Raw genomic sequence first — 26,011 nt, 5'->3', positions numbered from 1 at the left:
TTGGGGGGGGGGGCGGGGGAGAGGAGTCAGTTTCCTTTCCCTGTTTCCCTTTTCAGCTTCCTTTTTCAATTTAAGGTCTGTCTCAAACAGTACAAACTTTGTCCGCACATTACATCACAATGGGTGAGCCTGGATCCATGAGTGTTAGTGGGCTTTTCCACCACAGCGGCATCATACTTTTAATTTGCTACCTAGGCACAGGCACTTACAACAGACTTCAAAGAATGTTGATAAAGACGAGGAGTGCTGGCTAATGTTCTCTGCCCTAGTGACAAGTGTTGAGGCCAGTTGTCTTGTTGTCTGCCGCCACTCTGGCTGAAGAGAGCTCATTCAACATAAACAGAGAATCAAACCTATGACCTGCCCAGTCTGTAAGACTCAGCAGCTCAAACAGCTGCACAAAGAAGTCAGCAAAATATTCATGACTGTTATTTTGATTCTTTCTTGGTTGAAAAAGCAAACTTTATGACTGACAACTGTTTTGCCAGCTTGTTAACATTATTCCAAAACCATGGGAGAGTCCATGTAGTTGAGTCAGAAACATAGTTATTGGGATTGTTACATTTCAAATTATGTGGTCCAGTCTCTGTCAGCAACCGAGTGGGCCAAAGCATTGCCTGGTGTGATTTTAAGGCAAGGAGGGTCCAAGGCTTAATTCCTGGGTTGCAATGGGCAAACTGAACTGGGATTGAGTGGTGGTTTGGATGCTGCACTTGGCCTTGGTGTCACCTGCTCAGCAAGGTGAACAGTCAATCAAAACTCTCTCATCTGATCGCGGTTGAGTGACCTCTAATGGAAAGTATCCATGTGTCACCATCAGTTTAAAGCCTTTATGGTGAAACTGCCTGCCAACACTCACATACGAAGAATGACCATTTGGGCGAGATATGGGAGAGCTGCAGATGTCCATGAAACTGTTTCTCAGCAACAGTTGGGAGCGGTGGGGTAGGGGGTGGGGGGAGGTGGAATAAACTGGGGGAGGGGTTGGGATCATTGATTGGAAAAAGTTGGAGGTCTGGTATGTTTGGGATGCCCACTGAATGTTAATACAAAAAATGTTGAGAGTTGGATTTCTTTTGACAAACCCCATCCTACCCCTACCACTGCCACCACCAATTATTTAAAATACTCTATCCATAATAGTGAGTGATCCTGCTCTGCAAATTTTATGCAACAATATTGGAGACTTGAAGAGAGAGCTATCGTTACGAATGATAATAGGCAATATACCGTGGATGACTGAGTGCCACAGAAAGCAGTACGTACGTTCTCCAACCGGAAGCCATGGCTCAATCGCGAGATTGACTCCCTACTCATTGGATAGACATATGGATGATAAGGGAATAGTGTAGATGGGCTTTAGAGTGGTTTCACAGGTTGGCGCAACATCAAGGGCCTGTACTGCGCTGTAATGTTCTATGTTCTATGCGGTCTCTGAAGTTTGCCGTTATCTGATTGGTCTGGATACAGCAAAGAAACAGTCTTGAAGGTTCAGAGTGAATGAGTTTTTTCCCCCTGACTCCATGATTATGGCCCAGTCTCAGTTTAAGAATAAATGGGATATTGTTCTTTGAGCACTCCCTCAGGAATCACAGTCAATTTTCTATGATATATATGAAGCTGTTCCCAACTCGTCCAGGAGCACGAGTGAGTGAAGTTGATCCTTTGTCGTTGAAATTCAATCAAGGGCATTAAAGTGTAAACCAGTTGGAAAAACAAAGTGCTTAGGGAAATCAGATGCGTAAACAACAACAAACATGTACTTTGTAATCTTCTTAGAGAAATTAATGAAGGGAAAACCCCTGTGCTTGGGGGGATAATGATCCACTGCGATCATATAGCAGTCCTGGGAGGATCAGGCTGGAGGTGAGAATGCAGCAGACTAGATTAAAGAAAACCCCCACAGGAATGAAAGGAAATTAGGAAAAAGGATCACAGCCAACCCATCCACATATCCAAACAGATTTTTTACAAGTCAGAGGGCGGACCTCAGTTTATTTTACAGGAATTTGTGCAGACTGAAACACTGTCACTTCCAGTTACTTCATTTGATATGCCTATTTTAAACACCAGTTCTGTCTGTAGGTTGTGGGCAACAGGATCTAAAAGTGCATTGATATAAATATTTTCTGCGAGTAAGATTAGGCCTTTTCCATGAGAATGTGCTTATTTTCATAGAAATTTCCTTTGTGTTTGCTCCACCCCAGTTGAATTCTTCTGACATCCAATGATACTCCCTGATGGACAACTGTGGCTGAAGTGCAGTATCTCCCTCAAACAAATCACGTAAACAAAGGGGGTAAGTCTTGTTTTTCTAATGATGGTGTCTTTAATATGGCTATTGATCTAATAGGCTGCATCCGGAAAGTTTGATATGGGCCAGTGGAAGTGCCGAAAGATCAGTGTTGCAAGGAAATAAATGTTGATTTGATTATAATGTCTCTGATAAGGAGCAGTGGTTGTTTTTCAAGAGGCCTTTAAAAGAAGCTCTTCATTAGTGCTGGTTATCAAGTGATTATTTCAATCCCTCCCAAATAATTTACAGATGAGCCTCATTTATTTCTGTCAGCAAAATTCATTTAACCACGAGAAGTCAAGATTGGCCAAATAAAGCCTGATGGTTAAGTGTAATTCAAACTGTTTTCCGGGCACTACCGGAATGACTAATGTGCATTTGGAATCAAAGATCATCAACCATCTTTTTTCATGTGCCTAACCAAAGGTTAGCAAGTGCACAAAACCTTCAGGCAAGAGGGTCCAGCATTTTTGTTCTTCAGACACTTTTTACTGAAGCAAACTATATTAAGAGCAACAAATACGGACCTTGTAAAGAGCATATGGGCAAAAAGCGACATGATGTGGCTACCACTGCCCTGCTTGTCATCCCCAATCATGTTTAGTATAATCCTTGTTTTAATTTACTTTGCTTGTATGGCACCAATCTTGCCAGTGCATTCCTCCGGGTCCCTTCATTCCTGCCATTTATGACAAGGAATATGCAAAGGCACAATTATTCATCCGCTAAGGTGACAGAGAAGGGCTCTGCCTGGGAATATGTTTTCAGTGGCTCAGCATCTTAATGTCAGTTACTAAAACACTTTGCAGTTACAAGCAATACTTCAGAGACCATTTTATTAATATGTTGATCTGAGAAGCGATTAGGCTTGGTATACATGCATAAATATATTTATTTCAGGAGAGGTAATCTTCAGCATTTCAAATTGATGACATGAAAAGACCCTTACATATAATACTGTTCAGTGGATTATTGTTTTGCTATCTCTATTTGGCTATTTTGTTTTGTTTAGAGTTGATTTCAATGACTGCTATGTTTATTTTTAGATTCTATCTTTAGTTTATTTCACACAGTAAAGTGAACTACAGTCACAAAAATGCAAGAAGTCCCAAGTGCGGCATTCAGTTTCTTCATGCCATGATGTATTGCATTTGCCACGGTCAGAGCAGTTTTAACAATGGCTTTCATTTTCTTCTGTTCTGCAACCATTTTCCTTTTGCAAGGCCTATTCTCCAACACTTCTCTTGCCTTTTCAGGGTATCATTTGCAATTTAAAGCTCACCTGGTGTGTGCACTAACAATAGGCTTCAGCATGAAATGGTTCAAGGCCTGCCTGCATGCCTAATGAGGTTGATGTTGAGCTATTTAGCTCTTTGTCCCACCATAATATCTACTTAATGCAACTCAATGGGAGTGGATTGTTAGAAGCGTTAAAGATTCTATTAAGTCTTTACAAAAGCCACTCTATTCTGCTTCCAACTCTATAGTGGTGGCAGCATAAGATTTAAGAACGCAAGAGTGGGAACAAGTGGTCCAAATGAGCCCATATAAAGAAAATCTGTTGGAAATTTTAAAGGAAGTTTGTTACAAAAACATAAGACCCTTCAGTTACAAGATTATTGCAATTGTTCATCACTTATTGCCCAACTTGCGACAATCTGAGTTTTATTCAGCAAATTTAAAGTTAAACACTATTATATGCATTAGCCCTTCAACCTCTTTCATTATTTGCACATCACTTTAAATGTTTTTAAATCTGATGAGGTCAAAGGACGGTAACAAATCAACAATAAAACAGTATAGATTAATTCACAATCCCGACTCCACCTGTTATTCTTGCAGGAGATTATTTAAACCCTGCCTCCTGGAATAACACTAAACACAAAAAAAAAAGTATTTATTCAGCCCTTTTTATTTTTTCCTTGTGGGATTTTATCAGACACGTATGGTGCTAGCCACCAGCTATGAAAAGCAGAGTGTAGTAGGGGCAGGATTTCACACAGTTGGCATTGACTTGGCTTGAAGAAGGGAGCACTAAGCTTTCTTTTCAGACATGGTAAAATCCTCCATCTGGCCACCCTAAACTCTCAGTTAGCTTGTTCAACTTGCTGTCGGCTGATTGGGCTTCCTGAAGCAGAAGTAACAACATCAATAGTGTAAACCCTTGCCACTTGAGAGTATTACATTTCATTTCATGCTTGACTTAATCAAAACTGGGGAAATGAAATTTACACCTTTTTGATGTTCTTTTCCCTGCTGTTTAAGAGAAAAAATCTTAACCCTTTTGATCTTCACAAGGACCTACTAAATGACCAAATATGCCAAACTGCCAGGAGCAGACGCCTGGCAGTTGCCAAATTATGTCAGGTCAACATTCAGGCACTTGCTGCCACACTGTTTCAGCAGAAGCCCCAAAATGGAAAATGACAGTTGCTGTAGAAGCGCTGGTTTAATTACTCATTGGTGTGATGAGCCCTCAGATCCAGCCAGGCTCAGGGAGAAGCCTGCATCTTGCTGGCTGTGTGCTGCAATCCAGAATCACTGTGCACTGTTTGCTCCTCTTAATGAAACCAGGGTTGTTAAAGCAGTTGGCAGCATCCTGCTGCTCATGGCACTGTGGTTGATCGTGACAAACACATGCAGGGAAAAAAAATTGTGTTTTTTCTCTCGGAAGCTTCCAGTGGCTCGGACGCTCTCCTGCAGGCTTTCTGCCTTTTTCTCACCCTTACTAAAGCCTCCATTTGTGACTTGATGAAAACATTTGTGATAGATAATCAGATGCCTGTGTCTTGCAGGGAACAACGTCGTGTTTGTTAAATATAAATTACCATTAACGCAGATAGCATTGCAGAAGGCAAAGGGTTTTGACACATTTTCAATGAAGCAGGCTGGGCTTCGATGAAGGGAGCCAAGTGCCTGTAAAGAAACTTGTCTGGGACCGTGATGTTCGGACAGTTTTTGTGTGACAAGATACATAGTTTCTATTCAGCTATGGGGAGATTATTGGTTACTATAGTTTCACTAATGCTCAATTGAAGCTGATGGCTAAGCTGAACAGAATAGGTTAAAAGGTGCCGATGTTCAGACCCACGAAACCACATGTTGAGAGTCAGGAACCAAACAAAACAAAGAGCACATCTCTGTGTTCTTTGATGTCTTCTCTGAGGGTTGTAGAGTGAGAAAAAAAGAATACTCTGCCCTCAGATTGGATGGCTTGATGGGGCCTGTGACAATACTTTAGTGCAAAGACACAATCTAATGGTCCAAACAAAATAGGGCAATAAAAAGCATTCACTGCCATGCGTATTTATTTTGAATTTATTTCTCATAACTTTTGAAACTAATATATTTTCCCCCTCTACCTTGCTTTACCAAAATAAAACACTTTTTACCCACTTAGGTGACCTGTCCTATTGGGATCACTTCACATTCACGGGATGAATTGTCTGCAGCATAACATAAATCAGTTTGTAAGTATGAGAAATTTGTATGTTCTAAAATGCTTATTGAGGCCCTGTTGTCAAATAAATGGCATGTAACATTGTGCATCAACTAAAATTTAAGATCTGAAAGAGCGCCTGTGTCACCTTAAGGTAGAATGCACGTCTGATTACGCTGGAACCCTGAACTTCACTTTATATTTGATACCGTTGCAAAGTGGAGGAGTGCCTAGGGCATGTAATATTTTTGTGCGACTTCTGACATAAATCAATAATGGAACATTGTTGGAGAGGAACAATCTGAGATAAGACTTGCAAATTAAGGAGCCACTGCACCTCTTAGCCTCACTGTACTTTTTAAAATAATAAGCGTTTCAACACTTTAAGCAAAAAACACATACATAATGCTCACAGACGTTACATAAATCAGGAATTATTTCTATACTGAAAGTTAGAGGCAAAGCTCCTGGGTTATTCCATTAACTTCTTAGTCTTATTTTGACAGCATTAAGAAACTTTAATAGCAGAATAACATTTTCTTTTTGTTACAGCATTGGAAAGTCACACTCCACAACAGAAGTGAACCACAAGCTATTAGATGTACCATAAAGAGAGAACATTACATTATATTCAGGATATTTTTGAATGCAAATATTCATTTGCACTGGAGTCGCAGGCACTAAGCAATTACCACCAGTGCTAACATATATTAAATCATGCTCATTGCCTCTTAGTTCATGTTTAATTTATATCCAGCAAGCTCTAAGTCATGGTTTTCATATGAGTATGTAATTTGTACTTACTGTGCTCACCAAGTAAACACTTTAAGAAAATTCAGTCCTTACAGAAAAAAAATCATTAAACAATAGCATTGGGATCGCTGTCCTTGAATTTGAGTCTTTAGTGATGCATCAGTGAGTTTACAATATGCAGAATTACCAAGCATATTAATGACCAGATGCAGTACCAGCTCATTCTCCTCACTGAAATCTTCTTATGCAAATACCCCATGAATCCAGTTCAAAGGGATGGTTTCAAAATGAGCTACTACACACATTCAAATGAGTCCTTTCACTGCCTGGGAGAGGCCCTGTAAAGAAAGTGACATGAGAGAAGTTTGGACACTTGTTTTTATAACTGAACATGATCCTGTTATCATAATCTTATACTAGTTTCTTGCTCAGTTTGGTTTTTGATTTCTAAGTATTTAACAGAGGGGGATAATCTCAGCTTTTGTATCACTATGTACTAAATTTGGCACTCAATGAGAAATTGTTGTGTATGGCTGCATGTTTAAACTATCTTTTCAGTTAAGAAGGGGTATAGTGTTGAACTGAATAGTCTTTTGGATTTGATAACTGCGTGCATTTTGCATTAGAATGTTGGGGAGACTTTCCAGGCAAATTAATTACGAATACTTTGAAGTTACAGTTGGTAAAATATGTTGCTGTGATTTGTTTTTCTGAGCTATGGGTGAAAATTCAGCAAATATTTTTGCACCATGTCATTTGAAATTCTTTTGCATTTGAAACTGATACAAGCATTTGTACCTGGTAAAAATTGAAAAAAATATTTTATATTGTCTTCCGATCTTGGATTTTCAGTAGATAATGATATGTCGCACTGGTAGATAAATGTCTTTTTGATTTTCCAAGTGCTGATGTTTCATCATTTAAATGTTGATTTTCCAAGAATTAGGAACGAGTTTATTTTTATGTACCTATTTTCACAAACTGGTCTAAAAAATCTTTGGAACTTAATTTAAGACAACAAAGTAATCCTGCTGTTAAAATCAGTAAATTATCTTTAATATGTTTTCAAATAATGTTTGGAGTAAGTGAGGTAGAATTGCATTTGTTCTTTTGTCTAAAAATATTTAGGTTTTTGAAGCTAACGGCTTGAAAAGATCATGCAATACAACAGTAGAAATAAATATACCTTGTGATAAAACAAATTAATGGTGTATCGTTGCCATGCAGCTCCCTTTTGAGTGCTGAATTTAGTGTACTATTACATGGATTTATTTTTGCTTTAAATATTTTAGAACCAGTTCCCAAGATGTTTAAAGAAGGAGATTTATATTAGTAAATCTTTCAAAAATTCTTCTACCAAATGTTGATCTCATTTTGGAAGAGGAGTAGGGAGCGTGAATGGGATTTAGATTGTATTGTGCCGTTTTGGTATAATTGCCGTTTTAGTTCCCTTGCACATAAATGAAAGTTAATGACTGAGTGGCCACAGGCGGCAGCACTTCACAAAGCATTTGCAGCCCGTCTTTCATTAGATAGTTAATAGGCAAATGTTACTGTAATCATACTGAAATAGGTGGCATTACTTGACAGCCCAAATAAAAAGATACATTTTACTACTGCAAAATTGAATCTCTATAGGAGGTAATGACTATTAAAAGTGCATTTGTGACAGAAGTGTCTAAGAAACTATAAAGCCACAAACAGAGCTGAAACCTTGCACAGTATTCTGAATATGAGGAAAGGCAGCATAATAGGAAACTGCACAACAAAAGTTTGGACTTGACAAAGGTATAAAACTCATTTTTTTTTGAATGCTTGGCGATGTCACATCTTATAGTGACTCCCCAGAAAATAACGAATGCATACAATCCATTTATTAAGAAGAAGAGACAATATAATTAAAGATATGTCAATATAAATAGAGGCAAATGCATAAAATATCATATATATATCTTTATGGCCAGATGAAAAGCAGGCTTATAGTGTTTGATTCCAGTATGTTTTTTGTAAATTCTGATATAAACTGAGGTGGGTATACAGCCAGAACAATGCAGAGGACTCCAAATAAGTGAGTTAAGGAGTTCATGAAAATGTTGTTAATCTGTCTTACTTAATCCTTTTCAATTGATTCCAGTGAGGGCAGATTTTGAGAATTGATTCCCAAGCAAGATGTCAGTCCACTGTGCTGCTCTTGGTTGATAGCCATTACTTGCTGATCAAACTTCGTCTACAAGGGAATACAGACCCTGATTTTCTTTTCCTCTTTGACTGGCACATATTATTCAATTAAGTTTGCAGGACTACAACTTGGCATAATAATGTACCTGTATGCTACTTTTCTGCATTTTTTTGTGTGAATACATCCGAGTCCATCACCATTTACAAGTTTCACACCTTTCAAAAAAAAAATATTGTGCTTTTCTATTCTTACGACCAAAGTGAATAACCCCACACTTCCCCACATTTATTCTCCGTGTGCCGGCTTGTTTCCCACTCACTGAATGTGTCTCTATTTCTTTGCAACTTCCTTGTGTCCTCCCGTTTTTTATTTATCACCATATCTTTTAGTCTCTTTACCTCCTTTCAGACCTATGTAATTGGCTTTGTTTAATGTCAAGATGACCTGTGCTACTGGCTGGCTGGTAAACACAGGATCCTTTGGGTAACCTACAGCTCTTAAAGGCAATGTTTCCCTCTAAAAGTGGAGTTGCACTGACAGAAAAGAAGTTGCTACTAAATACCAGTACTGCAATTGGCAAGAATTGGAAACAAAGAAAATGGAGCACCAGGGCAGAGAGAGGGTACTCAGCTTCACATGCACTGGACGCCATTCTCATGGACATTGACAGGAGAGAGCCCAGATTTCCCTGAGGAGGCCAGACGTCATCACGGAATGCCCTCTGAAGAAAATGCGAGAAGGTGGCAAAGGAGGTTGATGCAATAGGTTTGCTTTCGAGGGCCTGTGCAGCAGAAGGTTCAGTGACGTCATGTGGGTGGTCAAGATTAATGAATGCCTCCTCACAGGATATCATGTTGTTCAATGTATCGCTTCCCCAGCAGTCAGATCTTACATTCAGATCCTCCACCTCACCCTCACCCATTTTTCACTGATGCCAGCTGTGGTGGTTTTAAGACTATGTCTGCAGGCCTCAGAGGTTCAAACAAAGAACTTTATTCATGAGATGTGAACACTACAGGCTGCTATGTTACACTGCCCATTTGTCCACGCAAAGGTCCGGAGATGATGTCATGTGCCCTTGTTCCACTGCAAGGTTGTAATGATATGCAGACACGTAACCAATGGGTCATCAGGACAGGGCACAACCAATAGGTAATCAGGACACCCAAGAGGGCACAGCACGGCCACTATAAAAAGGACAAGGCACACAGGCCCTGCCTCTTCCACTGGCAGAAACCTAGAGAGCAAGATGTGTGTGGTTAACAGCACCGTCACACCATAGCACGTGGTCTAGAGCAATCTCATATAGTTAGTAAAGTATACTGTGTTACTAGAGTCAGATTAGTAGAGTGTAGAACTCATTTAGGAGCTTTGTTAATCGCTCAATAAATACGTTCAACTTACCTCAAGACCTGGAATATCCTTCAGCAATGCCTACACCAAGTAGCGGCTTATGTTATCATAACAGCACATGGTACAGGAGTGGCTACTCAATCTACCTACTTCAACTCAGTAAGGTCAGAGACAAACTCAGACAAACAGCTACCGAATCCAGGCACGATGGACAAGATACAGGCTCCTCATCAACTCAGGACCACCGGTAATCTTAGTGCTAACTGGCGTTCGTTTAAACAAAAATTCCAACTATACGTAGAAGCATCCGACTTGAACGGCGCGACCGATGCTCGGAAGATAGCTCTCCTACTGACCACTGGGGTGACCACGCGATAGAGATCTTCAACTCATTTCAATACACAGAAGGGCAGGACAGAACGAAATACCAAACCATCCTGAAGAAATTCGATAGCCGCTGCGAGGTTGACACGAACGAAACATTTGAGCGCTACATCTTTAAACAGAGGATGCAAGGTAAAGATGAATCCTTCAGTAGTTATCTCACTAACCTTAGACTGCTAGCGCCACCCTGAAACTTTGGTGACATAACTGACTCCATGATCAGAGACAAAATCGTTTTTGGAATCCACTCTGACACTCTGTGAGAGCAATTGCTAAAAATCAAACACGACCTTAAAGATCACTATTGAAACGTGCACTGTAAATGAACATTCAAAAAATCGCTACTCACAATACAAAAATGCTGAGAGTGAAAAACAAACCTCCCACGAGGTGGAGAGTGTTCAGGCCATCTCCTGGATGCAGCCCCTCCACATCTCCGATGGCAGCCATTTTGCGCGCTCCTCTTGGGGCCCATATGCGCAGTACGACCAGGAATACGAATCGGCCGAGAACCGCACTGCGCATGTGCAAACGGCTGAGAACCGTACCTCGCATGCACGGCGACGCACGGAACATCATAACACCGACGTCATGGCGTGAGCAAACTGTGGAACCGCCCACTTTAGAAAAAAAATGCCCTGCAAAAGGCAAACAATATCTCCAATGTGGGAAACTCAACCACATTGCAGCCCTGTGCAGATCTGCACCACAATTTAGGAGTCAGCGACCACAGTTCAAACAGAACCGCATCAGAAGTGTGCAACAGCAAGCGCATGACTCTGATCAAGGTATTGCAACAGATCCAGATGATGACTACATGGATAAAACATACCGAGGAGGCATCATCACAAAGTGCGAATGCGCCACACCGGACACTTCGCAAGTTCAAACAATCCTTGCCGTTGATTTCGAGGGTGAATGGAACGCTGTGATGGATGTTAACTGATGCCCCATCCAGTTCAAACTGGACCCAGGTGCCCCCGCCAATGTCATCATGAAGTTGGACTTCACAAAAATCAAGAAGACTCCCAAAATCCTTCCAGCTGCTTGCCAACTCCAGGACTACAATGGCAACGCATTTACAGCACTGGGGTCACGCCATCTGACAGTGTCCGACTGACACATAGAGACGAGCCTGAGATTCGAGATTGTCCAATCAGACAGGGCGTCCCTGCTAGGTGCGCAAGGCTGCAAGCAACTGAACCTCATCCAAGGAGTCTACACCATGACGCAGTCTCATCAGGATCTTTAGGCCAGCATCGACAACATACTGACCCAATACCCAGTGTTGCCAATCGCCACCAGAGTCACCAATAATGTTGCCAATTAATAATGATGCTCTTTAGAGTCGCCAGGTATCAAGAAGTGATACCACCACAAGGCTTTACCGGATATCGATCAAAGGACCACACAACCATTAGTCAGTTCAAGTTCAAAGGTGGTTTATTTACACACAAGGATTACTTCGACATGCAACACAAAACACTACAAGTTAAACTACACCTAACAACTACAATAACCTATACTTAACTTCAGGGCAACCGGCTCTGTGCAGATGGACAAGGCCTTTGTCCGGATCTTGCGTGGCTGGATGGAAGAAGTGGCTCTGTTTCTGCTTGGCTCATCCATCTGGTAGCGATCGTTGGTCTTGAACTTGTCTGTCTGGTCGTTATGCTGCACTTGGGTTGGCATAGGCCGGATCCAAGAGAGACCGAGCACATGGCTGTGTCTCTTCTTATCTCTCTGGGATTTCGCGCTCTTTGGGGCGGTCCTTAACTTGGACCCAATAATTCGACAGGCTTCGATCACTGCCTTTGATTTTGGCCAATAAAGGGGCGGGTGCCTTGATGGGTGGGCGTGTCCTTAGCGGTCATTGACCTTGGCGTTTAGGCTCCCCGAGTAAAGGGAGTGGCGCCGATTAGTCTGTATCTGTATCGGTTACCTGAGTACAGTTCTTTTGTTCTGGGGAAATGGGCCATTAGAATGCAAATGAGCGGGGGTTTCGATCACGTCTAGCTAGCTGGGTTGCAAATACACACACTAGCTCTGAGTCTGTCTGAGTCCTGGGTTGGCCATAATTCCCATGATTCTTTCTGGTGCCCATCTGAGGTGGCTACATCCTGTCCTCTTGATCCTGAACGCGAAGCGTGGTGGATCACACTGTTGATCCCTTATCTACCCCTGGTGTGCCGGTTACCCTTGGTCAAGGACAGGTTCTACACTACTCTGTCCTATGTTTTTGGAGCATTTACCTAACATTTTTATGAACACATCATACATTCATAATTTCTAACGGGTCACTATAAAACATTTCACTGTTCCGCACAATTGAATATCTAACTAACACTATCTAAGCTACTCTCATGCTGCTGGCAAATATCAAAAAGAACTTATGTACAAAACAGCAGCATCAGGTTCCTACTTAATCCATCAAAGTGAGAGAGGTATACGGTCTTTATTTTTATCAGCGATTACAGTGATGGTTGAGTTGGGTGAATTCGAAAGAAAGGGGCTCGGAGTGTATATATCGGGGAGCCGGAGGCTCATTTCGCCATTTGTGGAGTCTAAGTGTCTGTATGACATTGCAGATTATTGCAATTACCAGAAGGGCCTCTACTGTGTATGAAAGGGGGTACCATTGGCAATGTTTTTGCACCAAGTGGGGGTTTCAGTGTCTATCTCTATGAGTGGTGTGGTGTCTGGGCTAGGGGTGTCGTGTTGTGTGATGGTGTTCAAGGTTGGTGTGGTGTGTGGTACAGAGGCTTGTAACGCGCGCAGTTACAGGAGTCCAGCGATGATCACAATGCAGTCATCAGTCCTCTCTTCATCTTGTCTTCTGTCTTCCGTTTTCCGTATATTCCTGGGGGTGCAAGCATAATATCTGTTATTATCTTCGATTAATAACTTGTTTATTTGTCTTTCTCTCCTTAACTTCAAGTACCCATTAGAATCGTCACCATGTGTGACTCCCTCATTTTCATTTTTTAAATAACATTTTGAGAGACAAGACATTGCCAAAAAAAAAATGTCTTTGTTAGTGCAGATTCATCCAGCCTTTCCTTTACTGTAACCAGTGATGGCTGAGGCTCATCTTACTAGCCAAATTTTAGAGCGGCCAGTTTTATAGAGTTTTGTCGTCCCAGGGTCCAGAGATAGTTCGCGTGTGGCAGCATATGTGGCAACCAAGTGTGTAAAACATATAAATAGCAGGTGGGGAACGACCAGAGGGTCACGGGAGGTAAAGGGATGAGTGGACAGACTGTGGCAAAGGGCATTCTTTAAACCACAATGAAAGAGCAGAGAAGGGAAAACTAAGAACTGCCAAAGACAGTGAAAAGTGTAAAGAACCATTCCAGAGTACTCGAAGTGACGGGAACATGAGGTGCTTGTGGGCCGCTGCAGGGCAAGAATGGGTGGAATCCCCGGGGAGGGCAGCGATCGGTGCCGTTGCTCCACTACCCGAGCTTAACTGAGCGGGTGCATTTGGGGTCCTCAGGCAGGGCGGGGATTAGTGCCGTTATTTCACCTGGGTGATCTAAACGAGTGGAAAGAATTTGTAACACATGTGAGATCCAACAATTGTTCCTTTAACAGCCATTGGTCAGTAAATGGCGTCAGAAGAGTAACTATGACTGTATCAAGAAATTGGGTGTCAGGCCAACATTAATTAAAGCCATGTAACAAGAAGAAAGAAAGAAGGAAAATAAAAAGGCGGGCAGGCTCCATCAAAAAATAGGACACCGTAATTCTTATGCGGGATCTTTTTCTATGGAATACACCAGTGGTACAAAATGTGAATGTTGCGGTTACCTTGACCGTCCCTGTTAATGCTGTACCAATGTTTGAGGCTGTAGGCCTTCGTGAATCAGACGCTGCAGCTGTGTGACTGCCTCTTTAGTAAGCCTGAGTGCTTGACAGCTATGCCTGGGGCTGTAGAGTCAATAGGTGGGATAGAGGCATGCCCGGAGATGCACCTCTAAAGTCCAATCTGACATCCCTGGCAACCCTTTCGATTTTTTCATACCCTTAACCCACAATTGCCACTGGCACAATGCTGAATGTCAGCAGCAATTTGTAGGCTTTAATGATGGCAAAGCTTGAATGGTTACCAATAGTTAGAAAGAAAAACTCTCTCTGACCTTATATTCCACCTTACAAACAGCCAGAATTTATAGCACAGCTCATAGGTTTCTATGAATAATATGGACAAAACCATTTTAAAAATTGCATTCAGTAAGCCTACTTAAAGAACTACCTATATGTCTATGGTCTCTGAAATCCTAATTTTCAATGCATAGGTTGATAGGTTGAGCCTGCAACGTCATTTATAGGTTTCTCAATTCTGGTGTTCAGAATCATTAACAACTCTTAAACATATACCTGATGTATGAGTATCCAACGATTCAAAATACAGGAATTTCCTGTATTCTGACATACAATAACCTAGTCCGAGATGATATTTGATACTCATTTTTGTGCATATTAGAAGCATATCATTAAGGCTGCAATTTATTATGCTCCCCACTTCGAAATGCTTATAATAACAAATCTGTTTTGCAAACAATGGGCGCACCTCCCGCTATTCCCAGAAAATAGCAGGAGAGCTCCTAAACGGGGTTTACATCGGGCACCAAATGGAGCATGTTGCTCACGGCCCGTGGCACCCGAGGCGATCTGGCTCACTCCCTTGTTGAGTGTGAACCAGACTCGGATATTCAAATGAGTCTTGAAACTAATTTAAGTATGCTCAACCCATTCAAAGCTGGAGTCTCCTGTCTCCCGGAAGAGAAGGCGGGTCTGACATATTAAAGGCCAGGGAGGGATGCAACATGGATTCCCTGTGGGGCTTAAAGGCACTGTGCAAGGTCAGGCAGCCAGGTGCATTGCGCGTGATGGCATGACAATAATAAGATCTTGTGTTGTCCAAGGCTGGGTATTGAGCATGCATAGTAGTATCTCCCCTCGTTGACTCTGTTAGATCTTGTGTCCTCTCACAGTCCAGCAAGTCAGGCCGCTTAAACTACTTGGCAGCCACTCTCAGCTGCATCACCCTCCAGCTCAGGGGAAGACTCCCTCACTGGCAAGGGCTGAGGGTCGAGGGCCAGGCAACTTGTGTGGTTGCCAAGGGCACCGGGATTGTGATGGCCTGGATCATGAGGACAATGGGTTGTGGGGCTTGAGGGCTCTGGGAAGGATGACCTCACTGATTGTCGTTCCCTCTCCTTCTCCACATCCTACCAGATACAAAATTAATTTTGGGATCAATCCAGCTCAGAAGGGTGTTGTCCTGATAGTCGCAGCTGAGGTGGGCAGATGTTGCCGACTGCATCAAGCCAAATAGAGGTCATGGATGCTCTGCATGCCTGGGCATCTACCTACATCAACGTCAACCTGGACCAGGCCCAACAAGATGCCCAGGATGGTGGATTTACTGCCATCGGCAGGTTGGCCCACGTCCAGGGAGCCACCGATGGCACACGTGTCACCCTGCAAGCATTGGGTATCAAGGTGTGCCCTTTATCAACAGGAAGAGTTTCCACTGCCTGACTGTCCATGTTGTCTGCGACCACTGCCTCAGGACCATGCACGTGTGTGCCTGCTACCCTGGAAGCTTACATGACAGTTGGGAGCACTCGGAGATCCCCCGGGTCTTCAAGGACCACCCAGGTTGACGGGTTGGCTTGAGGAGACAAGGATTACATGCTGAGGTCATGGCTGATGGTGCCACTGTGGAAACCCCAGACCGAGGCAGAGCCCCTCTACACTGAGGCCCACTTGCCATCGTATTGTCATTGAGCAGTGCATTGGGCTGCTTAAAATGTAGTTCCGCTAACAGGACCACTCTGGCGGTGTATTGCAGTACAGCCCTCAGGGGGGCTCCCGCTTTATTGTGGTCTCCTGTGCCCTCACAGCTTGCCATAGCAAAAGGGCCTCGTCTGAGGAGGAGGACCAGGAAGGGACAGAGGAGGACTCAAAGGATGGAGGACAGGCGTCACCGCGGGTCCAACATGCCAGCAGGACCAGAGAGGAACTCATAGCCTCCAGATTTGCATGACAGGAGGCTCTATGTCCATCACCTCAACACCTCACACATCAAACCATTCCTTCCCCGATCGCCATTTTCCACCTTCCCTGATTGCCCTGTTCCCTATAAACCCGGTCACACTGTTCCCTGTTCCCCAATCACCCTGTTCCCCTTTCCCCGATCGCCCTGTTCCCCTTTTCCTGATCGCCCTGTTCCCCTTTCCCCGATCGCCCTGTTCCCTCTTTCCCAATCACACTGTTCCGCTTTCCCCAATCACACTGTTCCACTTTCCCCAATTACACTGTTCCCCCTTCCCCAATCACACTGTTCCCCTTTTCCCGATCACACTGTTCCCTCTTCCCCAATCGCCTTGTTCCCTTTCCCCAATCACACTGTTCCCCCCCTTCCCCAATCACACTGTTCCCCTTCCCCAATCACCCTGTTTCCCTTTACCCAATCGCCCTGTTCCCCCTTCCCCGATCGCCCTGTTCCCTCTTCTCCAATCGCCTTGTTCCCCTTTTCCCGATCACACTGTTTCCTCTTGTCCGATCGCCCCGTTCCCTTTCTCCAATCACACTGTCCCCCTCTTCACAAATCACACTGTTCCGTCTTCCCCAATCACACTATTCCCTCTTCCCCAATCGCTCTGTTCGTGTTTCCCCAATCACACTGATCCCCGTTCCCCGATCGCCCTGTTCCGTCTTCCCCTATCGCCCTGTTCCGTCTTCCCCAATCTCACTGCTCCCTCTTCCCCAATCGCCCTATTCCCCTTTTCCCGATCACACTGTTTCCTCTTCCCCGATCACACTTTCCCCTCTTCCTCAATCGCCCTGTTCCCGTTTCCCCAATCACACTGTTCCGCCTTCCGCGATCACCCTGTTCCCCTTTTCGAAATCACACTGTTCCCTCTTCCCCAAGCACACTGTTCCCCCTTCCCCGATTGCCCTGTCGGTCTTCCCCGATCGCCCTGTTCCCTCTTCCCCGATCGCACTGTTCCCCTTTCGCAAATCACACTGTTCAGTCTTCCCCGATCGCACTGTTCCGTCTTGCCCGATCACACTGTTCCCCTTTCACCAATCACACTGTTCCTCCTTCCCCGATCACCCTGTTCCCCTTTTCCCAATCACACTGTTCCCTCTTCCCCATCACACTGTCCCCACTTCGCCAATCACACTGTTCCCTCTTCCCCAATCACACTGTTCCCTCTTCCCCAATCTCACTGTTCCCCCTTCCACGATCGCCCTGTTCCTCTTTCCCCAATCACACTATTCCCTCTCCCAAATCACATGGTTCCCCTTTCCCCAATGACATTGTACCCTCTTCCCCAATCACATTGTACCCTCTTCCCCAATCACACTGTTTCCCCTTCCCCAATCACACTGTTCCCCTTTTCCCGATCGCCCTGTTCCCCTTTTCCCAATCACATTGTTCCGTCTTCCCCAATCACACTGTACCTCTTTCCCAATCACACTGTTCCCTCTTCCCCAATCACACTGTTCCGCCTTCCGCGATCACCCTGTTCCCCTTTTCGAAATCACACTGTTCCCTCTTCCCCAAGCACACTGTTCCCCCTTCCCCGATTGCCCTGTCGGTCTTCCCCGATCGCCCTGTTCCCTCTTCCCCGATCGCACTGTTCCCCTTTCGCAAATCACACTGTTCAGTCTTCCCCGATCGCACTGTTCCGTCTTGCCCGATCACACTGTTCCCCTTTCACCAATCACACTGTTCCTCCTTCCCCGATCACCCTGTTCCCCTTTTCCAAATCACACTGTTCCCTCTTCCCCATCACACTGTCCCCTCTTCGCCAATCACACTGTTCCCTCTTCCCCAATCACACTGTTCCCTCTTCCCCAATCTCACTGTTCCCCCTTCCACGATCGCCCTGTTCCTCTTTCCCCAATCACACTATTCCCTCTCCCAAATCACATGGTTCCCCTTTCCCCAATGACATTGTACCCTCTTCCCCAATCACATTGTACCCTCTTCCCCAATCACACTGTTTCCCCTTCCCCAATCACACTGTTCCCCTTTTCCCGATCGCCCTGTTCCCCTTTTCCCAATCACATTGTTCCGTCTTCCCCAATCACACTGTACCTCTTTCCCAATCACACTGTTCCCTCTTCCCCAATCACACTGTTCCCCGTCCCGCGATCACCCTGTTCCCCTTTTCACAATCACACTGTTTCGTCTTCCCCAATCGCCCTGTTTCCCCTTCCCTAATCACACTGTTCCCCTTTCCCCAATCACACTGTTCCCCCTTGCCCGATCGCACTGTTCCCCCTTCCCCAATCACACTGTTCCCCTTTCCCCAATCACACTGTTCCCCCTTCCCTGATCAGCGTGTTCCCCTTTCCCCGATCGCCCTGTTCCCTCTTCCCCAATCACATTGTTCCCCGTTCCCTAATCACCCTGTACCCTTTCCCCAATCACACTGTTCCCCTCTCCCCGATCGCCGTGTGCCACTTTTCCCAATCACTCTGTTCCACCTACCCCGATCGCCCTGTTCCCCTTTCCCCAGTCGCCCTGTTCCCCTTTCCCCAATCACACTGTTCCCTTTCCCCAATCACACTATTCCCCCTTCCCCGATCGCCCCCTTCCCCTTTCCTCGATCGCCCTCTTCCCCTTTCCCCGATCGCCCTCTTACCCTTTCCCGATCGCCCTCTTCCCCGATCGCCCTGTTCCCCTTTCCCCAATCGCTCTGTTCCACTTTCCCCTATCGCCCTGTTCACCCTTCCCCGATCGCCCTGTTCCCTCTTCCCCAATCACACTGTTCCCCTTTCCCTAATCGCCCTGTACCCTTTCCCCAATCACACTTTCCCCTCTCCCCGATCGCCGTGTTCCACTTTCCCCAATCACACTGTTCCCCCTTCCCCGATCGCAATGTTCCCCCTTCCCAGATCGCACTGTTCCCCCTTCCGCGAGCGCCGGCTACCCATTTCCCGATCTCTCTGTTCCCTCTTTCCCCGATCGACCTGTTCCCTCTTTCCCAATCACATAGTTCCCACTTCCCCAATTGCCCTGTTCCCCTTTCCCCAATCGCTCTGTTCCCCTTTCCCCAATCACACTGTTAACTTTCCGCAGTCGCCGTGTTCCCCTTCCCCGATCTCCCTGTTCCCTTTCCGCAGTCGCCGTGTTCCCCTTACCCGATCTCCCTGTTCCCCTTTCCCCGATCTCCCTGTTCCCCTTTCCCCAATCGCGCTGTTCCCTCATCCCTAATCACACTGTTCCCTTTCCCCAATCATATTGTTCTCTCTTCCTGAATCACACTGTTCCCTTCCCCCAATCACACTGTTCCCTCTTCCCCGATCGCCCTGTTCCCTTTCCCCAATCTCACTGTTCGCTCTTCCCGAATCACACTGTTCCCCTTTCCCCAATCACTCTGTTCCCTCTGAGCCGATCACCCTGCTCCCCTTTCCCCAATCACACTGATCCCAATTCCCCGATTGCCCTGTTCCCCTTTCCCCAATCACACTGTTTCCTCTTCCCCATCACACTGTTGCCTCTTCCCCAATCGCCCTGTTCCCTCTTCGCCAATCACACTGTTCCATTCCCCAATCACACTGTTCCCTCTTCCCCAATCAGACTGTTATCCGTTGCCCGATCGCCATGTTCCCCTTGACCCGATTGCCCTGTTCCCTCTTCCCCGATTGCCCTGCTCCCTATTCCCCAATCGCCCTGTTCCCCTTTCCCCAATCACACAGTTCCCCCTTCCCCGATCACCGTGTTCCCCGTTCCCCGACCGCCCTGTTCCCTCTTCCCCAATCACATTGTTCCCCGTTCACTAATCGCCCTGTACCCTTTCCACAATCACACTGTTCCCCTCTCCCCGATCGCCGTGTGCCACTTTCCCCAATCACACTGTTCCACCTTCCCCGATCGCCCTGTTCCCCTTTCCCCAGTCGCCCTGTTCCCCTTTCCCCAATCAGACAGTTCCGTTTCCCCAATCATACTGTTCCCCCTTCCGCGATCGCCGTGTTCCCCTTTCCCCGATCGCTCTGTTCCCTCTTTCCCAATCACACTGTTCCCCCTTTACCGATCGCAGCGTTCCCTTTCCCCAATCACACTTTTCCCCTCTCCCCGATCGCCGTGTTCCACTTTCCCCGATTGCCGTGTTCCACTTTCCCCAATCACAATGTTTCCCCTTTCCCCAACCACACTGTTCCCCCTTCCCTAATCGCCTTGTTCCCCCTTGCCCAATTGCCCGGTTCTCTTTCCCGAATCACACTGTTCCCCCTTTCCCGATCGCACCGTTCCATTTCCCCAATCACACTGTTTCCTTTCCCCAATCACATTGTTCCCTTTCCCCAATCACAATGTTTCCCCTTTCCCCAACCACACTGTTCCCCCTTCCCGAATCGCCCTGTTCCCCCTTGCCCAATCGCCCTGTTCCCTTTCCCGAATCACACTGTTCCCTCTTTCCCCGATCACTCTGTTCCCACTTCCCCGATCACCCTGTTCCCACTTCCCCGATCACACTGTTCTTGCTTCCAAGATCGCCCTGTTCCCCTTTCCCGAATCACATTGTTCCCCCTTCCCCGATCAACCTGTTCCCCTTTCCCCAATTACACTGTTCCTCCTTTACTGATGGCCCTGTTCCCCTTTTCCCAATCACACTGTTCATCTTTCCCCGAACGCCCTGTTCCCGCTTCCACGATCGCACTGTTCCCCCTTCCCCGATCACTCTGTTCTCTCTTCCTGAATCGCACTGTTCCCCTTTCCCCGATCGCCCTGTTCCCCTTTCCCCAATCACACTGTTCCACCTTCCCCGATCGCCCTGTTCCCTGTTCCCCCGATCGCCCTGTTCCCCTTTTCCCAATCGCTCTGTTCATCTTCCCCGATCGCCCTGTTCCCCTTTCTCCAATCAAACTGTTCCCGCTTCCCCAATCACACTGTTCCCCCTGCCCCGGTTGCCCTGTTCCCCTTTCCCCGATGGCCCTGTTCCCCTTTCCCAATCGCTCTGTTCCACTTTCCCCTATCGCCCTGTTCACCCTTCCCCGATCGCCCTGTTCCCTCTTCCCCAATCACACTGTTCCCCTTTCCCTAATCGCCCTGTACCCTTTCCCCAATCACACTTTCCCCTCTCCCCGATCGCCGTGTTCCACTTTCCCCAATCACACTGTTCCCCCTTCCCCGATCGCACTGTTCCCCCTTCCCAGATTGCACTGTTCCCCCTTCCGCGAGCGCCGGCTACCCATTTCCCGATCTCTCTGTTCCCTCTTTCCCCGATCGACCTGTTCCCTCTTTCCCAATCACATAGTTCCCACTTCCCCAATTGCCCTGTTCCCCTTTCCCCAATCGCTCTGTTCCCCTTTCCCCAATCACACTGTTAACTTTCCGCAGTCGCCGTGTTCCCCTTCCCCGATCTCCCTGTTCCCTTTCCGCAGTCGCCGTGTTCCCCTTCCCCGATCTCCCTGTTCCCCTTTCCCCGATCTCCCTGTTCCCCTTTCCCCAATCGCGCTGTTCCCTCATCCCTAATCACACTGTTCCCTTTCCCCAATCATATTGTTCTCTCTTCCTGAATCACACTGTTCCCTTCCCCCAATCACACTGTTCCCTCTTCCCCGATCGCCCTGTTCCCTTTCCCCAATCTCACTGTTCGCTCTTCCCGAATCACACTGTTCCCCTTTCCCCAATCACTCTGTTCCCTCTGAGCCGATCACCCTGCTCCCCTTTCCCCAATCACACTGATCCCAATTCCCCGATTGCCCTGTTCCCCTTTCCCCAATCACACTGTTTCCTCTTCCCCGTCACACTGTTGCCTCTTCCCCAATCGCCCTGTTCCCTCTTCGCCAATCACACTGTTCCATTCCCCAATCACACTGTTCCCTCTTCCCCAATCAGACTGTTATCCGTTGCCCGATCGCCATGTTCCCCTTGACCCGATTGCCCTGTTCCCTCTTCCCCGATTGCCCTGCTCCCTATTCCCCAATCGCCCTGTTCCCCTTTCCCCAATCACACAGTTCCCCCTTCCCCGATCACCGTGTTCCCCGTTCCCCGACCGCCCTGTTCCCTCTTCCCCAATCACATTGTTCCCCGTTCACTAATCGTCCTGTACCCTTTCCACAATCACACTGTTCCCCTCTCCCCGATCGCCGTGTGCCACTTTCCCCAATCACACTGTTCCACCTTCCCCGATCGCCCTGTTCCCCTTTCCCCAGTCGCCCTGTTCCCCTTTCCCCAATCAGACAGTTCCGTTTCCCCAATCATACTGTTCCCCCTTCCCCGATCGCCGTGTTCCCCTTTCCCCGATCGCTCTGTTCCCTCTTTCCCAATCACACTGTTCCCTTCTCCCCGATCGTCGTGTTCCTCTTTCCCCAATAACACTGTTCCCCCTTCCCCGATCGCCCTGTTCCCCAGCCGCCCTGTTACCTTTTCCCCAGTCGCCCTGTTCCCCTTTCCCCAATCACACGGTTTCCTTTCCCCAATCACAATGTTCCCCCTTCCCTGTTCCCCTTTCCCCAACCACACTGTTCCCCTTCCCCGATCGCCCTGTTCCCCTTTCCCCAGTCGCCCTGTTCCCCTTTCCCCAATCACACTGTTCCCTTGCCCCAATCACAATGTTTCCCCTTTCCCCAACCACACTGCACCCCCTTCCCTAATCGCCCTGTTCCCCCTTGCCCAATCGCCCCGTTCCCTTTCCCGAATCACACTGTTCCCCCTTTACCGATCGCAGCGTTCCCTTTCCCCAATCACACTTTTCCCCTCTCCCCGATCGCCGTGTTCCACTTTCCCCAATCACAGTGTTGCCCCTTCCCCAATCGCCCTGTTCCCCTTTCCCCAGTCGCCCTGTTCCCCTTTCCCCAATAACACTGTTCCCTTTCCCCAATCACACTGTTCCCTTTCGCCAATCACAATATTCCCCATCCATGTTCCCCTTTCCCCAACCACACTGTTCCCCTTCCCCGATCGCCCTGTTCCCCTTTCCCCAGTCGCCCTGTTCCCCTTTCCCCAATCACACTGTTCCGTTTCCCCAATCAAAATGTTTCCCCTTTCCCCAACCACACTGTTCCCTCTTCCCTATTCGCCCTGTTCCCCCTTGCCCAATCGCCCTGTTCCCTTTCCCGAATCACACTGTTCCCCCTTCCCCTGATTGCCCTGTTCCCCCTTCCCAAATCGCACTGTTCCCTCTTTCCCAGATCACTCTGTTCCCACTTCCCCGATCACCCTGTTCCCACCTCCCCAATCACACTGTTCCTCTTTGCCCAATCGCCCTGTTCATCTTTCCCCGATCGCCCTGTTCCCATTTCCCCAATCACACTGTTCTTGCTTCCAAGATCGCTCTGTTCCCCTTTACCCGATCGCCCTGTTCCTCTTTCCCCAATCACATTGTTCCCCCTTCCCCGATCACCCCGTTTCCCTTTCCCCAATCATACTGTTCCCCCTTCCCCAATCGCCCTGCTCCCTTTCCCGAATCACACTGTTCCCTCTTTCCCCGATCACTCTGTTCCCACTTCCCCGATCACCCTGTTCCCACTTCCCCGATCACACTGTTCTTGCTTCCAAGATCGCCCTGTTCCCCTTTCCCGAATCACATTGTTCCGACTTCCCCGATCAACCTGTTCCCCTTTCCCCAATCATACTGTTCCCCCTTCCCCGATCGCGCTGTTCCCATTTCCCCAATCGCCCTGTTCCCCTTTCCCCAATCATACTGTTCCCCCTTCCACAATTGCCCCGTTCCCCTTTCCCCAATTACACTGTTCCTCCTTTACTCATCGCCCTGTTCCCCTTTTCCCAATCACACTGTTCATCTTTCCCCGAACGCCCTGTTCCCGCTTCCACGATCGCACTGTTCCCCCTTCCCCGATCACTCTGTTCTCTCTTCCTGAATCGCACTGTTCCCCTTTCCCCGATCGCCCTGTTCCCCTTTCCCCAATCACACTGTTCCACCTTCCCCGATTGCCCTGTTACTTTTTCCCCCGATCGCCCTGTTCCCCTTTTCCCAATCGCTCTGTTCATCTTCCCCGATCGCCCTGTTCCCCTTTCTCCAATCAAACTGTTCCCGCTTCCCCAATCACACTGTTCCCTTGCCCCAATCACAATGTTTCCCCTTTCCCCAACCACACTGCACCCCCTTCCCTAATCGCCCTGTTCCCCCTTGCCCAATCGCCCTGTTCCCTTTCCCGAATCACACTGTTCCCCCTTTACCGATCGCAGCGTTCCCTTTCCCCAATCACACTTTTCCCCTCTCCCCGATCGCCGTGTTCCACTTTCCCCGATTGCCGTGTTCCACTTTCCCCAATCACAATGTTTCCCCTTTCCCCAACCACACTGTTCCCCCTTCCCTAATCGCCTTGTTCCCCCTTGCCCAATTGCCCTGTTCTCTTTCCTGAATCACACTGTTCCCCCTTTCCCGATCGCACCGTTCCCTTTCCCCAATCACACTGTTTCCTTTCCCCAATCACATTGTTCCCTTTCCCCAATCACACTGTTTCCCCTTTCCCCAACCACACTGTTCCCCCTTCCCTAATCGCCCTGTTCCCCCTTGCCCAATCGCCCTGTCCCCTTTCCCGAATCACACTGTTCCCTCTTTCCCCGATCACTCTGTTCCCACTTCCCCGATCACCCTGTTCCCACTTCCCCGATCACACTGTTCTTGCTTCCAAGATCGCCCTGTTCCCCTTTCCCGAATCACATTGTTCCCCCTTCCCCGATCAACCTGTTCCCCTTTCCCCAATTACACTGTTCCTCCTTAACTCATCGCCCTGTTCCCCTTTTCCCAATCACACTGTTCATCTTTCCCCGAACGCCCTGTTCCCGCTTCCACGATCGCACTGTTCCCCCTTCCCCGATCACTCTGTTCTCTCTTCCTGAATCGCACTGTTCCCCTTTCCCCGATCGCCCTGTTCCCCTTTCCCCAATCACACTGTTCCACCTTCCCCGATCGCCCTGTTCCCTTTTCCACCGATCGCCCTGTTCCCCTTTTCCCAATCACTCTGTTCATCTTCCCCGATCGCCCTGTTCCCCTTTCTCCAATCAAACTGTTCCCGCTTCCCCAATCACACTGTTCCCCCTGCCCCGATCGCCCTGTTCCCTTTTCCACCGATCGCTCTGTTCCCCTTTCCCCAATCACACTGTTCCCCCTTCCCCGATCGCCCTGTTCCCTCTTCCCCAATCACATTGTTCCCCCTTCCCTAATTGCCCTGTACCCTTTCCGCAATCACACTTTTCCCCTCTCCCCGATCGCCGTGTTCCCATTCCCCAATCACACTCTTCCCTCTTCTCCAATCGCACTGTTCCTTCTTCCCCAATCACACTGTTCCGCTTTCCCCAATCACACTGTTCCCACATCCCCGATCATACTGTTCCCCCTTGCCCGATCGCCCTGTTCCCCTTTCCCGAATCACATTGTTCCCCCTTCCCCGATCAACCTGTTCCCCTTTCCCCAATTACACTGTTCCTCCTTTACTGATGGCCCTGTTCCCCTTTTCCCAATCACACTGTTCATCTTTCCCGAACGCCCTTTTCCCGCTTCCACGATCGCACTGTTCCCCCTTTCCCGATCACTCTGTTCTCTCTTCCTGAATCGCACTGTTCCCCTTTCCCCGATTGCCCTGTTCCCCTTTCCCCAATCACACTGTTCCA

At 47.4% G+C, this 26,011-nt stretch overlaps 1 long non-coding RNA gene across 3 annotated transcripts in view; it reads left to right on the top strand.

Moving 5' to 3' along the window:
• The first annotated feature begins 2,205 nt into the window (after positions 1-2,205).
• The window catches only part of LOC140384831 (uncharacterized), a 292,259-nt gene continuing 268,453 nt past the window's right edge, over positions 2,206-26,011 (top strand). For 2 of the 3 annotated variants that reach the window (XR_011933158.1, XR_011933159.1), the window contains exons 1-2: positions 2,206-2,299; positions 5,697-5,766. This is a non-coding gene — a long non-coding RNA (uncharacterized lncRNA). Of the gene's footprint in view, positions 2,300-5,696; positions 5,767-6,287; positions 7,810-26,011 lie in introns of those variants that run through there. The other variant, XR_011933160.1, reaches the window with a different exon arrangement.

Source organism: Scyliorhinus torazame, chromosome 10 (assembly GCF_047496885.1).
Source record: "Scyliorhinus torazame isolate Kashiwa2021f chromosome 10, sScyTor2.1, whole genome shotgun sequence".
Taxonomy (NCBI): Eukaryota; Metazoa; Chordata; class Chondrichthyes; order Carcharhiniformes; family Scyliorhinidae; genus Scyliorhinus; species Scyliorhinus torazame.
Note: the sequence above shows the minus strand (reverse complement) of the source record. Positions and strands in the feature narration are given on the sequence as shown.